Source organism: Manis javanica, chromosome 17 (genome assembly GCF_040802235.1).
Source record: "Manis javanica isolate MJ-LG chromosome 17, MJ_LKY, whole genome shotgun sequence".
In the NCBI taxonomy this organism is placed as follows: Eukaryota; Metazoa; Chordata; class Mammalia; order Pholidota; family Manidae; genus Manis; species Manis javanica.
The window spans coordinates 63,404,618-63,420,685 of NC_133172.1; the positions used below are offsets into that span (position 1 = coordinate 63,404,618).

The 16,068-nt window shown below is 63.3% G+C and overlaps 1 protein-coding gene across 1 annotated transcript in view; it reads left to right on the plus strand.

The window, feature by feature from the left end:
• Window positions 1-16,068, plus strand: part of ZNF469 (zinc finger protein 469) — a 47,585-nt gene that overhangs the window by 17,454 nt on the left and 14,063 nt on the right. The window contains exon 2 of the mRNA XM_036993866.2: window positions 14,940-15,000. The gene's annotated coding sequence lies outside the window, so the exon portion shown is untranslated. The remainder of the gene's footprint in view (window positions 1-14,939; window positions 15,001-16,068) is intronic.

A 16,068-nucleotide genomic window follows, 5' to 3' on the forward strand; every position in this document is an offset into this window, starting at 1 on the left:
GGCCCAAGCTGCATCGCCGCCTAGCTCCGTGTCCACTCGGAGCCCGTCTGTGTGTGTGGCAGCTGTGTCTGGAGACCCCAGTGTGCAGGTCTGCCGGGAGTGGTGCTCCAGGCTACCCGGCCAGGGGTGTGGTCCCTGCCCCACCAGAGGGTGGCGGTCCCTCTGCTGCATGTTATGCAAGGGAAGGACAGGCTGGGAAGGGCGGGGGTGGCAGTTAGTGCCCTACCCACTGCTGCTGTGTGCAGTGTCCTGTAACACGCTATTTTGTATCATTATCCGTAGTTGTTGATACTGAAGATTCACCAGGGCCTGGCCTGTCATCTCATTTAGTCTTCATGTCATCCCTGTGCAGCGGGTGCTACTATCATCCCCACTGTATACAAGGGGAAACTGAGGCACAGAGTTAAGTCATTTTTGCCCACAGGGCTGGATTCCAAGTTGGCACCTAAAATTCTAGGTACATTTTGAGAAGGTTCCCAGGATCCCTGAGCCGCACCTGCAGACCCAGCTTTAAAAGAAACCTGGAGGTAGAGGTTCCTCAGGCCCTGCAGCCCTCAGACATCACCATCCTTGGGCTGCCAGAGCCCCTGACGGCCCCTGGGCTTCAGAGCCCACTTTCCTGCAAGTTGGGCCAAGAGCAGGAATAAAGCAGAAGAAACCCCAGGTGCACGTAGCCACACCCACGTGTGTGCTGGTGTGCCTACGTGTGTACGCACACGCAAATACACACACACACATGCTGCCTGAACTCCCACCTGCCCAGAGCTCCTGGGGCCAGAACCTTCTAACAGGAACCGTCTGCTGGACAGTTGTGGGGCGGCGGCCACAGATTGGGAGGAGGTCCCCAGCTACTTCTCCAAGACCCCAGGCCCCAAAAACCAGCTGAGGCAGCCCCTGCCAGCCGCAGATCCCCAGGGGGGCAGGGGGCAGGGGCAGGTAGTACTTTTCTCATGGGGAAATGGCGTCCCAGAGAGAGATCTTTACATCACTTTCTAACATCTGAATTCCTACCTTTTTCTAGGCCTGTCTGTGTGCCCTTGGGGCAGGAGTAGGGCCAGGTTGGCAGAGAAATAGTCATGAAAGTCGCTCCCTCTCGCTGAGGGTCACCCTGAGCTAGGCCTTTACCTTGCTGGCTGAGTGGCCTGTGGCCCTGGAGGCAGGGAGTCCCCAGACCTCCTCACAGGAGGGCAGCAAGGCTCAGAGAGGTGACCTCGGTTGCCTGAGGCCACAAAGCAAGGAAACCACAGTGCCTGCACTTGGGCCCTGGGGCTCTGCCCCCTCCTGCCGGGGCTACAGGGCAGCACCTGTGGCCCCGGCTCATGGCAGTGCTCCCCACGGCCCCGTGCCCCCACTGACAGTGGCCATGCCAGGAGGCCACGGAGACCCCAGGCCAACGGCAGGGTCTGGCTGCCTAGTGTGTAGGGTGGGCTCACTTCCACTCCCCCAGGGAAACCCAGAGAGGGACATGCCAGGCCGGGCCCGGGGACAAGCCTGCCGCCTTCCTTTGCTCTTCTGCCTGCAGAATGGAGCCCAGAGCGAGCATCTCCCAGATGGCAGGGCCGGTGCCTTCAGCCCAGAGCAGCAGGACACACAGGCTATGGCATCTGGCAAGCTTTGTGCCAGGGCAGGGTCACCCGGGTCAGGGTCACCCCGGGTCAGAGTCATCCCTGGTCAGGGTCACCCTGGCCAGGGTCACCCTGGGTCAGGGTCATCCCTGGTCAGAGTCACCCTGGTCAGGGTCACCCTGGCCAGGGTCACCCTGGGTCAGGGTCATCCCCGGTCAGAGTCACCCAGGTCAGGGTCACCCCTGGGTCAGTGTCATGCCCAGGTCAGAGTCCTCCCAGACTAAGATCAAGACCCCTAGAGGTCACCTGCTCCAAAAAGGTGTGCACCACCCAGCCTTCTCTACCTGAGGCCGTCCCCACTCAAGAGCCTCCAGTGACCTGGGTCTCTAGTGGTCCCTTCTAGTGGGATGAAAAGCGCTGGTGGTCTGGAGTGGCAAGAAGCTGTGTAGCAGAATCTAGTGCCCACAGCCCTCGAGGTGCCCTACCTGGTTTGGGGAGGGGCCTAGGCTGGGGCCATGCCTCATGGCACAGTTATGGCAGGCTAATGGCAGCCCCAAGACCTTGGCTAGACATGAGGTCAGACATAGGCAGCATTGTGAGCTGGGGCCCCCACAGTGTGGAAAGTGGAGGGTGAGCCCTGGGCACCAGTCTTGGCACCTGGCCACCTGCTCCTCACCAGGCAATGACCTGACATGCCGTGGACCTCTCTGAGCCTCAGCTTCCACACCTGGAACACGGGAGGGAATTAACAGCTAGACACTCACCGTGCACCAGGCATTTGACACCTGGGATCTCTTTCAGCTGTACCACAATACTGTGAGGCAGGGACTGGTTAGAAGAGTGCCAGGAAAGCTGTCTAACCATGTGTGCTCCCCTTTGGCCAGGTAATGGGAGAGACAAGCCCAGTGTGCACTGCTCCCTTTTTGCCGTGGTGGCCAGGAGGCTCAGAGCTCAGTTTGGACCTCCTATGAGGTTTTTGGCTCTCAGTGTCATCTAATCCACCCTGCAGTGTAGGCATCATTTTCCCTTAGCCTTCTATCGCCCTTTCTGGAGCAGGAGTGCAAGTTGCAAAGAAACAAAGCTGGGAGAAGGGAATTCGGGTTGAGGGTTGCAGATTAAAGGAGCTGATGCCGCGGGGCCAGCGTGAGGGGATGGCCTGAAAAGACATCAGGGTTGGCAGACTCCCAGGGGTCAGAATGGCTCTGCTCTGCCAGCCACCCATAAGTCCACCCGGCAAACACTTGCTGAGCATCTGCAGTATACACAGCACTGAATCGTCTCTCCTTTTACCCTTCCAGAACCTTCTCTCTCCTCTGTCTGTCTTTCAGGCCCCTGTGGTTGGTTCACAGGGCTTCCCTGGCTGGCCCTACCTCTCCCAACCCCATCCCCACAGACCCTCACCTCCACCTCACAGGCCACGCCCTGTGCCCAGGTCCCCATTCACCATCAAAGAAAAATAGGGTCACATGCCTCTTTCCGTCCCTGGCAAAATACCCTGTGCTCCTCCTTTCTCCCTACCTCTTCCCCATGATGCAGGAAATCACGCAGAACCCCGGGGAGGGCTTTCTGCAGGGTCTCGGCCACGGCCACCCTCTGAGGCCTGGGGAGCCAGGGCCTGTCCGAGTGGACACTGGTGCTGTTCGGGCCATGGCCACAGGGATGAGCTGGCCCTCTGCAGTGGCTGCTGAGAGGAGAAGGGAGAGGGGTGGGCCTCCAAGGGCCACAGCAGGGGGCACATAACCAGCGACCCCCGAGCATGGCTGGCGCTGGGGGCTCCTGCCCTGCAGGCTTCCCCCAGGGTGCCTGGGCTCAGGCCAGTGTGCTGGGAGAGGAAATTTCAGGCCTCACCATGACTCGGGTTTCTCGCCGGCAGAGTGGGGACTCGGGGCCTCCATGGAGCGAGGCACGGAATAGCCTCAGTGCCACTGGCACACAGGGCAGGGGGCAGAGGCCAGGGCACGGGAAGGGCATCTGTTCTCACCTGGAAGAAAGCGAGAAGCTGCCAGAGAAGCAGGGGGATCCCACCAAGTGAGACAGGGGTACATATGGCTCTTCAAGGCGGCAGTGCACCTCTCACACACTGGGCACATATATGTATGCTCTGTGTGAATATATATGCCTATAAGTATACAAACGTGTGCTTTAGCTGTTTGATGCATTTCATGCTGAAAGTTAAAGCAGGGGAAGCAGGCAGTCACCTGTGCAGCCCCCCAGCAGAGAGCAGCGGCCTGTGGGGGGCGGGGCTCCAGGCAGAGGGAGGGCCGGGGGGCCGTGTGAGCGCTGGCAGGCCGAGGGTGGAGAGCATGGGGTCTTGGGGAGCCAGCAGGACATGAGCACAGGGGTCCGGTGTGCTCAGGGGCAGAGACACTGAGGTGCAGGCGCGGGTGGTCGGACCCTGGGGGGCTGCAGGCAGCGCCAACAGGAACTGCTGGGGTCGGCCTCGGGCAGAGGAAAGGGACAGGCACAACTCCAGGGATCCGGGCCCCAAAGTGGGGACAAGCGGCCCAATCACGGAGGGGTGGGCAGGGCTGCACACCCCGCAGAGCCCAGGGGTGGGTCCTTCCTGCCCCTTCCAGCTCCTGGGGCTCCAGGGGCCTTCCTTCGCTTGGCTCGTGGACGTGTTCCTCCATCCCTGGCTCTGTCCTCACGTGCCCCTGGCTCGACTGTCTCTTTTAAGGATACTCTCATCGGATTTAGGACCCACCCAAACCAAGGGTGACCTCATCTTAACGTGAGGATGGGTCTGCAAAGATGCTATTTCTGAATACGGCCCGCATGCAGTCTGGGGGCAGGGCTCAGGCGTGCCTTTGCGTGAGGACACAGTCCGGCCACGGCACCATCCACCGGCAAAGACAGGGCAGAGCGTGGAGGTTCCACGCGGCAGAACAGAGGCCCGGAGACCGCCACTCCAGGAGGCTGTCCTAGGGGACGGCATTGCAGCCGGGCACCCAGAAGCCCCAGACTGGGGAGGCCGAGGGGGAGCGTCCCAGGCAGGGGGCAGCAAGGGCAAGGGGCCTGGGGCAGGAGTGAGTCTGGGGGCAGGACCCCAACGGGCCTCAGGGGCCAGGCAGAACTTCAGTCCAATGCCATGGAAGGCACGGAGCATGTACATTAGGGGAAGTGGCCTCGTTTGTGTTCAGAAAGGTCCCCTGGAGAGCATGAGGGTCAGGGAGCCACCCAGGAGTCCATAGACAGGGTGTCACGGCCCCCTCGGAGGGAGATGTTGGCGCCTGGCCCAGCAGGGTTGGGGTGGGGGTGAATAGAGGGACAGCAGGACAGAGATCCGCCCAGGTCTTCCAGGCACTGCGGCCTGTCAGCTGTGTGCTGTGGGCAAGGGTCTCGACCTCCGTGAGCTCAGGTCCCTTATCTGTAGAGTGCAAAACCCCCCACCTGAAGGTCTCCTTCCGGCCCCATAGCTTGGTGGGCCGCAGTGTCTTCCAGGGTCTGAGACCCATCCTCCCCTCCAATGTCAGGGGGACCTAGCCAGGCCCCTCCACCAGCCAACCCCTGCTGGTCCCCTGGGGAGAGAGGGCTGCTGGCCATGGGTCAGGAAAGGGGCAAGGTCCCACATGCTCATGGTTGGTGGTCGGGGCGGGGGAGAGGCTGCACATCATGGGAAGGCACACGCCTGTGGCAGGTGCATCCAGGCCCCCTGCCTCCCCTGTAGTCTTGCTCTGTCTCCTGCTGGACCCAGTCCAGCCTCAGGCCAGGGAGTGCCCAGGCAGGGGGCCTGGCATGCCCTACCCTCCATCAGGAGCCTGCCGGGCCCCCGCCTCAGCTACCCCCACCATCAGCTCAGCCCCTCCTGTGTGCACAGCTTCCCCACTGCTCGGCCTTCTCTGCCCCCAGCCTGGGACTTGGCCTCCCCTGAGCTGGCCTTCTTAGGGCCCTCCCCGCAGCCGTGTGGGACCTGGAGCTGTGGCCTGACTCTGAGCCCTGCTGCACAGGAAGCCCACACGGTCCTTTGCCCGTGAGAGTTCCCCAGTCCGATGGGGAAGAGAACTTCCCCGGGCACAGCGGGCCTCTGCCCCACAGGGTCAGGAGAGCTGTGTTCACATCCTGACCACCCTAAATCACACCCGTGGGGAGGTCGGCCCTGCAGGGTGGGATCTGGGTCCACCCCACCCGGCGCTGCCCGGGGAGCCTGGTGGAAATGTGCCGCGTGAATGAGGAAACGAGTACACGGGCAGGGGTCCTTGGGCGGTGAATACGTCAGCCAGAAACGCGCCCCCACAGAGGCAGCCGCAGGCTCGATCCACCCCGCAGCCTCGGCCCACACAGGAGTTATTTTGTTTTATGTGAATATATAGCCAAAGTTTAAAAATGGGGAGAGTTTACTTTTAAACCTGGACTTCTGGCTTTTCCTGGAAAATCGGAGAGACTGCTGCTCTGCTGCACCGGGGCCCCTGGCGGCCGGTCAGAGGCTTGGACCAGCTGCCCTCGGGTGGGCGGGCTGCCGTGAACCCGCGTCCCAGGGAAGGACGGGGTGGGGTTGGGGCCAGCAATGCGGCCCCCACTTGCCCTTGAGGAGACCCACGCTGATCCCAGCCTTACCTGGCCACTGTCCCTGCACCAGGGTCACACTGAAGCAGGAAATGCTCAAAAGCTCCGTGCTCAGGGTTAGCTGGTCTCTGTGGTGTGTGGGCACCAGGCAGGTGACACTCGGGCAGCGGAGGGGGCAGGGCAGGAGGCAGCCCGTCTCTGAGCAGCACAGACCCCCCTCCCCGGGCCTGCCCTTCCTCCACCCGGAGGGTCGGTTCCTGACGCACTGGGCTGCGGTTGGAGCTGAGCCAGTCAGTAGCCGGTGCTGTGAAGGCCCAGACCGGCGGCGTTCCGGAAGGGCTGTCTGCCGCCACCTGGAGACCTGGCAGCCCTTGCGTTTTCCAGCACGATGGTATCCACTGACTTTTCACGAGGGGACAGAGCCCTGCTCCATCCAGGTGGGTGGGCACCCGTGATGCGGTCTGGTCTGCCCGGGGCCCTGCTCCGCCCCACTGGCCCCGGTTTCCTGTCCTGCCAGAGTGGGTGGTCGACACAGGGGAGGAGAGGTGGGCACAGGCGTGGAGCGTCCTGCAGAAGCAGGGGATGGCCTGGGCCTGGGCCCTCTCCCTTGTAAAGGGGATGACAGTGACGGCACCAGCTGCAGCCAGGGCCTAGGATTCAGGAGCCACAGAAGAGGCTGCTCCTGGGGTCCACCCAGCAGTGCTGGAGGGGCCCAGGGCCCAGGCAGGCCCCAGGGATGGAGGGGAGAGAACCCAGTGCTGCCCCTGCCCACCGTGTTTACGAGGGGAGGTGACAAGTGTGGCCAGGGGAGGGTGTCCAAGGGGTCTTGCCAAGACAGGGACACGATGGAGCTTTGGAGAGTGAGCGCATGGGCTGAGGTGGCAGGAGAGGTGAGCTGGCCCTGGGGTCAGTGAAACCACCTGGAGGCTGTGAGGAGCTGTCCTGGGACCCCTCGGTGTAAGGGACTGAGGGCTCCCTGGGGGATGGCAGAGCTACGGGCCCCTCAGGCTGGTTCCCAGCAGTCTGTCCTATCTTCCTGCCCCTGGATTGCTCATGTCCCACAAGGACAGAGGGTTCTTATCCCCAGGACCAAAAAGTCCCACCCGCGTCCAGGCTGCCCTGCCCAGCCTCCTCCCACCAGACCACAGGGACCCCCATGGGTCCGATGTCACAAAGCTCCCCGTTACCCACTGGCATCCACCAACCAAACCACGCAGAGTGCCGCCCACACATGAGCACCTGCCATGCATCAGGGACTAGGAGCAATGTGGGTGAAGGATGGGTGCCACCTGGCCCAGTGGACGGCCAGCCTGCCAGGGGCCGCACAAAGGCAGACAGGCTTCTTTCCTCCACACAGAAGATCCCGGGGCCCCCGGAGGCCAGGGAGGCTGCAGAGGCCTGAGAGCTGGGACCGGAAAGGGCACGGGGTGAACCAGCCAGCTGGCAGCTTCCCGGAAATGACCAGCCCCACTGCTGGTTCTCCTCTGGCCCCAGCCTGGGACTCGGCCTCCCCCGAGCCTGCCCTCTTGGGGTCCACACAGCAGTGCTGGAGGGGCACAGGGCCCGGACAGGCCCCAGGGGTGGAGGGAAAGGGGCCCTCCCCGCAGCTGCTGTGGCCTAACCCTGAGCCCTGCTGCCCAGGGGGTCTGGGGACTTGCAGGGGCAAAGGCCCTGTGGCAGGTCAGACCTAAGTGCCTTCGAGGATTGGGAACAAGACACACGCAACAGAGCGGGCTGCAGGAAGAGGTCCATGACCCGCAGTGTGTGGACAGCCTGGGCCCCAGGCTGCCTCTGCCTACCCGCGCTGTGGCCTTCTGCCCTCAGACACGGCCAACCCTGGCTCGGGATGTGGGGCTCTTTGGAGCCAACCTCTGCATCAGAGTCCCACCCACCACCCCGCTCAGCCCCTCCAGAGCCCAGGTCACCCACCCACAGGAAAGGGCTCCCTCAGGAATGCTGCTCAAGGGATGGGCCAGCCAGACAAGGCAGGGCCCCAGGAGGGCTCAGCCAGGCCCCCAGATTCCCGCTGCCCAGAGACGGGCGGAGGCCACACAGTAAGAGGACAGCACGGCCGACAGGCCCCTGCCACGTCGCAGACTCTAGCGGGAAGGTGCCAGCCAGGAGGGTCCCACCCTGAGGCCACTCCAGCTGTGCAGCCTTGGAAGGGTCACTTCCCCCTCGGAGCAGTGAGAGGACAGCAGAGCCCAAAGGTGCCCAAGAGTGCTGTCGGGGGCACCTGGTCATCAGCCGCCAGCCTCAGGGCCAGAGGCGGTCAGAGCCAACCACTCCAGCCTGCAGACAAGAGCCTTCATGGCCCACCCACCGCCAGGGAGCCCCCACGCCCTCCCCGAGCCTCAGAGAGACGGCCTCAGCAGCCCCCGGGAGCAGGGAAGCGGCCATTCTGGGAGGGGCTGCACCAGGAGCCCCACGTTTCCTCAGGCGTTCTCCCTGGGCCGCGTGCAGCAGGAAAGTGTGTACCCATTTTATAGCCAAGGGCACTGAGACCCCTAGCCTGAGACCACGCAGGAGCCCTCTACCTCCCCAGGGGACTGCTGCCGAGGGAGAGCTTCCTACATGGGGCTGTAGATGGGCTCCGCCATCTACAGTAGCCAGAGCTCGGTGCAAGTCCCAGCCCACCACCCCGTGTGATCTTGAGCCACAGCCTCAATTTCTGCATCTGCAAATGGGCTGAGTGCCCGCCTCCCAGGAGTGAGGCCCTGAGCCCAGCACGCTACAGGGGCCTCACTGGGCTGACTGCCTGGGAATGCCCAGCCTTGCATGCAATTGGTGCTACATAAGTGCCCGATTCCTCCGCCAGCTTCCTCCTGCAGGCCCCTGGCATGGTGGCTTGTTCCTGCAACTCCAAACCCTGAGCGCCCAGGACCCTCCCCCATCAGCTGCACTTCGCTAATCCTGTGGGCCTCAGGAAGTGGGATTATAGGCACTTTGAGGAGGAGGAGGCTGGTGGGATTCTGAACCTGCCAAGCGGACTCAGTGCAGCCGCCAGCCTCCGAGGAAGCTCATTAGCCTCGTCTCTCAGGAGACACTAAAACCCCGCGTCCCCGCGTCCCCGCGTCCCTGCCCAGTGCAGGAAGCAGGCCTCAGGTGGCCTGTGTGCAGGCCACATTGGTCCCTGTTTCTCATGTGGATGCCGAGCTCGGGGCAAGATGGACTCAATTTCCAGAAGTCAGAAGGTTTCCAAGCCCTTCCCGGGGGCCTGGTGGGAACCTGGCAGCCGCAGCTTCCCCAGCTGTGAAATGGGTCTGACGCTGCTCCCCAGCTGGCTGGATGGTGTGGGGACGCCCGGGGCGCCTCACCCCGAGGTCCCAGGGCTGCAGGTGCGATGCCCGCCCCTGCCTCTGACTAAGACCCCACCTGCGCTTGGCGCTCTGTTACATGTCAGGGCCACCAAGATCTGGACCCGAGGGTCTGTGAGGGCCCCAGACTCTGCTGCCTGTGCTGGTCTTCGGCCCACCCTGGGCAGCAAAGGTCTAGAGACCACCCACTCACCCAAGGGTGGCAGGGCCAGAGCGGGCCCCCGGCAGGGGGGCAGCACTGCTGTGATGGAGTGTGCTAATGTCCTGGGGGCTAAAGTGACGGAAAATAACTGATTTTTATCGTGAACAGTCACGGTTGGTGACTCCCAACCTACCCCAGGCAGCCCCTGCTGTGGGATGTGCGTGTGTGAGCAGGCACATGCAGGTGCGCACACGTGTGGGTGCCTGTGTATGCGTGTGCACATGTAGGTGTGTGCTGAGAGGCGCTGGCCCCTGCCCTGCACACCACCCCGAGGGCCCGCAGCCCTGGAGCCCCCATAAAGGGCAGTGCCTGGAGGGCTGGGCCGGGTTCTGGAGGCCCTTCCTGTCCCTGATGTGTTCGGGTAGGCGGGGCGCACAGGCTGAGGACTGCAGGGCTTCCTTCAGGCCCCCAGCCAGGCAGCAGCCGGTGCCAGATGCCGGTGCCAGATGCCGGGCAGGACAGCTGGCCCCGCCTGCTCATCCCCTGGGGGTGGAGGTACAGCAGCGAGCAGGAAGCAGTGGTGCGGGACAGGCTGTCCCACAAGAGGCTGACAAGCGGGGCTCTGAGGGGCTGAGAGTGACCTTGGGCAGGAGCTGTGCTAGCTCCGTGTTAGGAGGGCTTCCTGGAGAAGGCAGCCTTGGAGCCAGACCAGAGGAGAGAGAAAGGCACATCCTGGGGAGGGAACAGGTGGTACTGGGGCGGGCACCTCGGGTGCAGCAATGTGCAGGGTGGCAGAGGGTGACCAGGTGCCAGTGGGGGTGGCAGGAGGCAGGGGCGGCTGGCAGGAGGGCTAGGCAGAGTGGCATGGGCACCTAGTGAGGAGCGTGGGAGTGAAGGCACCGGACACCCTGACCCCTGCGCTCCCGGCCTCCCTCTGTCAGGCCCCCTGCCACACCTGGGCCCGTCTCTGCCCAGCCTCTGTGGGACTTGGGGTCCCCCCATCCTGCAGGTGAAGGCCCCAAGGCCCCTTAGAGAGCTGGGACCTGCCCCACCCGGACTGCCAGGGTCCCGGGTCCCAGAGAGTGCGTCAGCCCAGGCCTCAGGATGGGCCCTGGCAGGGTGGCGCCCAGGACAGAGAACTAGTGCCAGGCAGTCAGTGAGACCAGCAGGCGTGTTCCACGGCCCCACGGGCCACCGGGGTGTGCCAGCCACGGCTGCACTGTCCAGGGGCTGAGGCTTGGCAGAGCTAGACGTGGACAACCAGCTCCTGTCTCCTCCGGCACCTGCCCCGCCCAACCATCCTGCCCTGGCACAGCCCTGTAAGTCCCCGCCGGACCCTCTCCCTGCTGGGAATGCCAGGGCTCCCACCACAGCGGAAGGCCGTGCTTCTGCGGCCGTGGCCACAGGAAAGACGCACAGTCTGGATGAGCTGCCGGGCTGGTAGGGGGGCCTGGACAGGGTGGGTCCGACGACCGTGTGGCGTCCAGGGAGACAGCCTCTGCGCTATCGGTGGGGCCCACCTGCCTTTAAGCGAGTCCCGCCTCCCCGCCCGCACCTCCCTGTCATTCTCAAAGATGACATTTTCTCCCCACGAGCTCCTCTTATCTCCTTCCTGTTAAAGGATCTCAAATATGCACCCCGATAAGGTGGAACAAACACTGCTTCCCGGCCCCTTCCAACGCCTGCCTCCGCTTTCCCCAAAGTAATTAAGATAAATGCAGCTGATAATTTGCGCTGTATTCTTAAACGCACCCTCGGGCCATATCTCAGATATAATTTTACCTGCAAAGGTTTATCTGGGCGCTCAGGTAACAGATAGTTTTTAGGCCAAGCGGCGGCATTTGAAGGAAAAGGAAGGGAATGCCTGTAACATAAATGTCAGAATGAGCCAGCGCCACAGCCCCACGGGGCCAGGGCTGCTGGCAGGAAGGGCGCTGTTCCAGGCTGCTCCCCTCCGCTCCACACCCCCGGCTCTAGGGCCCAGCTGCGGGAAGGGCCGAGACAGGGGCGGCAGGGAGACGGGTGCCCCCAGGAGCGGGTGTCAGCCGCTCCTCAGGACGGCCTTCGGCTGAGGCCCCTGCCCAGCCGGCCAGGACGCAGGGCACCTGCCTTGGCCACCACACCCGTCAGGAGGCTGGCAGTGCCCAGGCCGGCTGGTGCCTCCCAGAGGCCCAGGACACCACCTGGTCGTCGAGGCAGGCCCTTCCAGGCTCTGCGTGCCCACCCTGCTGCGTGAGCCTGGACGGGCCCAAGTCCCCTACTAGCCTCAGTTTCCAGTCAGCACACAGGTCAGGCTGAGCCCAGAGGCTCCTGCCCAGCAAGCACACATGTCTTGCCTCCTGTTGGGTGGGCAGGACGGAGAGTAGGGCCTGGGGCTGCCCGCCATGCCTGTTCTCAGTGTGCCTGGCCCTCTGTGGCTTCCCACTAACCACCATAAAGGACAAACTGGCCTGCCCCTCGCCAGCGCCGCATGCTCACCAGCCCAGCCTTGGTGGGCCTCCCAGCTCAGAGGCTCTGCCCTGACACCGTAACACACCCTGACCTGAGGCTGGCCGTGCGTGGCTGAGGGTCACCCCCTCAGGTAGGAGGCCCTGCCTGCCCACCACCCTCAGCAGATCCCACTTACCCCCTTTGCCCCATTCACCACCGACAGCAGAGTGTAGTGTCCTGACCCATCACGTCTCTGCCGCCGACCTGGGTGAGAGACCCGCTCCCTGTCTGGGCAGGCTGGCAGCAGAGGCCGGGGAGGCCACAGGGCCGAGCGAAGCTTCAGTGCCCACCAGGGCCATGAGTCGAGATGTCCCTGGTCATGGAAGCTGGAGCCAGGACTGGCCTGAGGAGCCGGCTGGGGAGACCGAGGCCAGGAGACCCAGGGCACAGGGGGAGGTCGGTACGCAGCCCATCCTGTGGGCAAAGCTTGTGCCACCAGGATAGGGACATACATGTACAACCAGGAGGGCTTCTCAGAAGAGGCAGGCTGCCAGGTGCCCACTGGTGTGTGGGGGATCCAGGTGGGTCATCCCTGCCATCTTCAACCAGAACCCTTTGAGGTCAGGACTTCGATCATCCATCCCCACCGTATGGAGTGGCTGTGGCCAGCCCGGGGCCCACAGCCGGGGGGTCTGGAGTTGGGACTCAAGCTCAGGCCTGGCTGACACCCACTGCTCGACCTCCCTGGAAGCAGGCGGGGACCAGGAAGATGGGGAAGGGAAGGAGGCACCCCAGCTTAGAACCCCAGGGGGGACTGGCAGGGAATGGCCAGCATGGGGCCCCTGTGGGGCTGGGAGAGGAGAGCCCAGCTGTGGGAGGATGGAGAGGCCATGGCAGAAGCAGGGCAGGAGGAGAGGGGGTTGGGCACGGAGGCCAGATGCTGTGTAGGGCCTGGGGTCCTGGGTGGGGGCGTTGGCGGGCAGGCCCAAGCCTTCGGCTGGACAGCCTCTCACCAGGACCTGCTGTCCCACACCCCAGAGCAGCGCCACAGTTTTGAGTTACCTAGAGAGCCGGGCCTGCACGAGGGGCCAGGTAGTGTTTCTGAGGGAAAAGGAGACGCCTGTGCCCCTGGGGGCTCCCTGGGGCACCCCGGGGTCTCAGGGATTAGGTCTCCCAACTTCAAAGGGGCCCCAGGCCTGCTGAGAGACTGAGGGGCTTGGCCAAGAGCCTGGGCAGGGGCAGGAACCCAAAGCCCAGGCACAGGCTGCCCCCACCCGCCCAACCGAGCCCGGGTCCTCAGGCCCTAGAGTGCTGCAGATAGAACACCCAGCCTGTCCTGGGGCCAAGGAGCGTGATGGGGTGACTGAGCTCCACTCACAGGCTCAGCACGCAGGCAGGGCACCCCAGGGGCTCCACGGAGGTGGGGGCCATGGTGCAGAGCCCCTCGGTCCAGTGCAGGGAAGCGGCCCCAGCAGACCTGTTGCTTAGCCCTGTGCACTTCACCATGTTGTGACTGGGTCCAGTCACGCCCCCTCTAGCATGGTTTTCCACATCCATGGCTTTCTGTTGGTTTTTCCAGAAAGCTCCATGAAGCAGTGGTCGTAAGGAAGTTGCTCACCGCTGCATGCCCAGTGCCCAGCATGGACGTAGAGACCCCTGACCACAGGAGTGTGTGGAGTCGGGAGAGGACAGGGTCTTGGGTGGCCTCCTGCCAGGCCCCTCCCTCCCCAGGCCTCACCTGCCTGCCCCTGGGGAAGGGGTGCAAGAGGCACGACCCCAGTGGGTTGTTCTCAGAGATGAGCTGCCTGCTGCTGTGTGACAAATGGCAGCTTAAAAGAGCAAACCATCGTCACTGCACCTCAGCTGTGGTTCAGCTGGGTGGGTCTGGCTCAGGGCCTGTCGGGAGCTTGCCCTGGGGTGTCAGCAGGGGCTGCCATCTCGTCAGAAGGCTCAGCCGGGGCTGGAGGGCCTGTTTCCAAGGCGGCTCCCCTCGTGGCCCCTCCACAGGTCTGCATGAGTGTCCTCGGCATAGCACTCGTGGCCCTGAAGGAGCCGCCAAGAGGCAGACACCCCAGTGCTTTCCACAAACTGAGGTCTAAGGCGAACACCCTCGTTCCAGCCTGTTCTGTCAGCAGCGGCCGGTCACCCGGTCCTGCCCACATTCAAGGGCAAGGAGTTGGAGGCAGGAAGATGGAAGAAATTTTTGGCTGAATTTTACAACCATCACAGGGCTGACTTGACAGCCTCTCCAACTCACAAATGCATTTGCCCTTTGACCCTACATCTTCCCAGGGTCACCCTGCAGGCTGTCTGTCACTGTACCCTCCATAAAGGCCACGGGAGAAGTCTGACACACGAGTAGCTGGCTGTTCATCCTGCAGAATATTCCATAGCTTTGTGGGGGTGTAGAGATGAGCAGATAGACAGGCATCTCTTTGTGGAGGTACCTCCAAGATACAGCGTCAGATGCAAAACACAAGGCCCAAGCAGTGGTGTATAGACCGTCTTCTATGGAAGAAAGTGGGAAATGGGAGTATTTATTCAACTGCATCAAGAAACTATGGAAGGAAACACAAGATGCTTCCCGAGTCCTCACCCAGCAGAACAGGGGGAAAGGGGTTGTGGAGCCAGGGTGGGGGACCTCCTGCTGTGGACCTTGACCCTTGCCTTGAATTTGGGAACCCTGTGAGTCTGTAATCTACACACACATAAGAACTTAACAAAAAGAGCTGTACAAGCAAGCCTGCGATGAAGGCAGCTAGCTGACCCACAGGGCCCGCAGGCCAGGATGAGCCGCCCACTGGTCCTCGGGCTCACGCATCTCCCTGCAGCCTCGTGGCAGCTCCCTGGCACCCTGGGGCCCTGCCAGCTCTGTGTGGTGTTATGGGGCCCAGACTGGGAGCCATTCCCTCCATGGGGCACCTCTGGGGCTCTCAGCCCCAGCCAACATCGACGCCCACACGCTTTCCATTTTCTTTGCAGCCAAGACATCCTCGTTCCTCAGGAAGCCGTGCGGCGACCAGCTGGGGGCCCGACAACACAGGTATGTGAAGACTGCCGCCCGCCCCCAGCCGGAGGGGACCTCACCCGCCGCACCCGGGGCCGTCTCCTTCCACCCTCCAGCTCAGGCAGCAACTGGGGCTGCCAGCTGCCTCCCCCCAGGGACGGTCTCCCCGCTGGCTGTCGGGGACGACACGCGGCTCTGAACCGCAGCGCTGAGCTGGCGGGCGGGGCAGTGTGGGACGGCAGCTTGTCACCCACCGTGCTCCGCTGCCTGGCACACCAGGCCCCCTGTCAGTCAGCGCCTTTCCTGAGAGGCCCACAGCACAGCTTCTCACGTCAGCAGTCAGCGTCCCACCCGTTCCCCAGCCGCCCTGCCTTCCTACAGCCCCTTCCCAGAGCCCCAAACTGGTCCCCTTCCTGTGGACCAAACAGTGTACTGTTAACAGGGAAACACCGGTTCCCACCACATCTCTGCTAGCGCCTATTCCCCCTTGCCACGCCCATTTGAGAAAGTCCCAGGATCCTCCCCAGGTCACAGGTGGGGAAACCCAGACTGCGAGAGGCTGCGTGACGTGCCCGTGCAGGTCAGGGGACCGGAACCAGGGCCAGCGGCCTTCCCACCCCTCCTGGAGAGCTGTGACACTAGACCTGTGGGGCCTCCACGGCGCCTGACGGCTGCTCTGGCCTTACCCACCACCCCCTGGGAAGCTCCAGAAGTTGTGAGGAGGCCCAGGCCCCTGGCCCTCCCCTTCCTCTGCACCAGCGTCCCAGGGCCTGCTGACAGAGGCCCTGCCAGGTCAGGGGGCCCTTGGCCCACTTGCACACCTGACCCCTCGGCCTTGCTGCCTTCTGCCGTTGGAGGCCTGGGCCTGGGTCGGCCCGGGTCCTGCCCCTTAGGCTGTCAGGGAAGTTCAGGAGGGGCTGCCTCACAGGCCTAGGGAGGGCAGACACCAGCCCCCAAGGGGTTCAGAGCTGCCTCCTGGCCCGACTCCCACTGGATCACAGCCCTGCGATTTGGTGGCAGGCTCTGCCGTGGGGTATCCCTGGGGCCAGCAGCAAGAAGAGGTGCCCCAGGAGATGCCCTGGCCTGGGTCAGAGTGCATGGAGA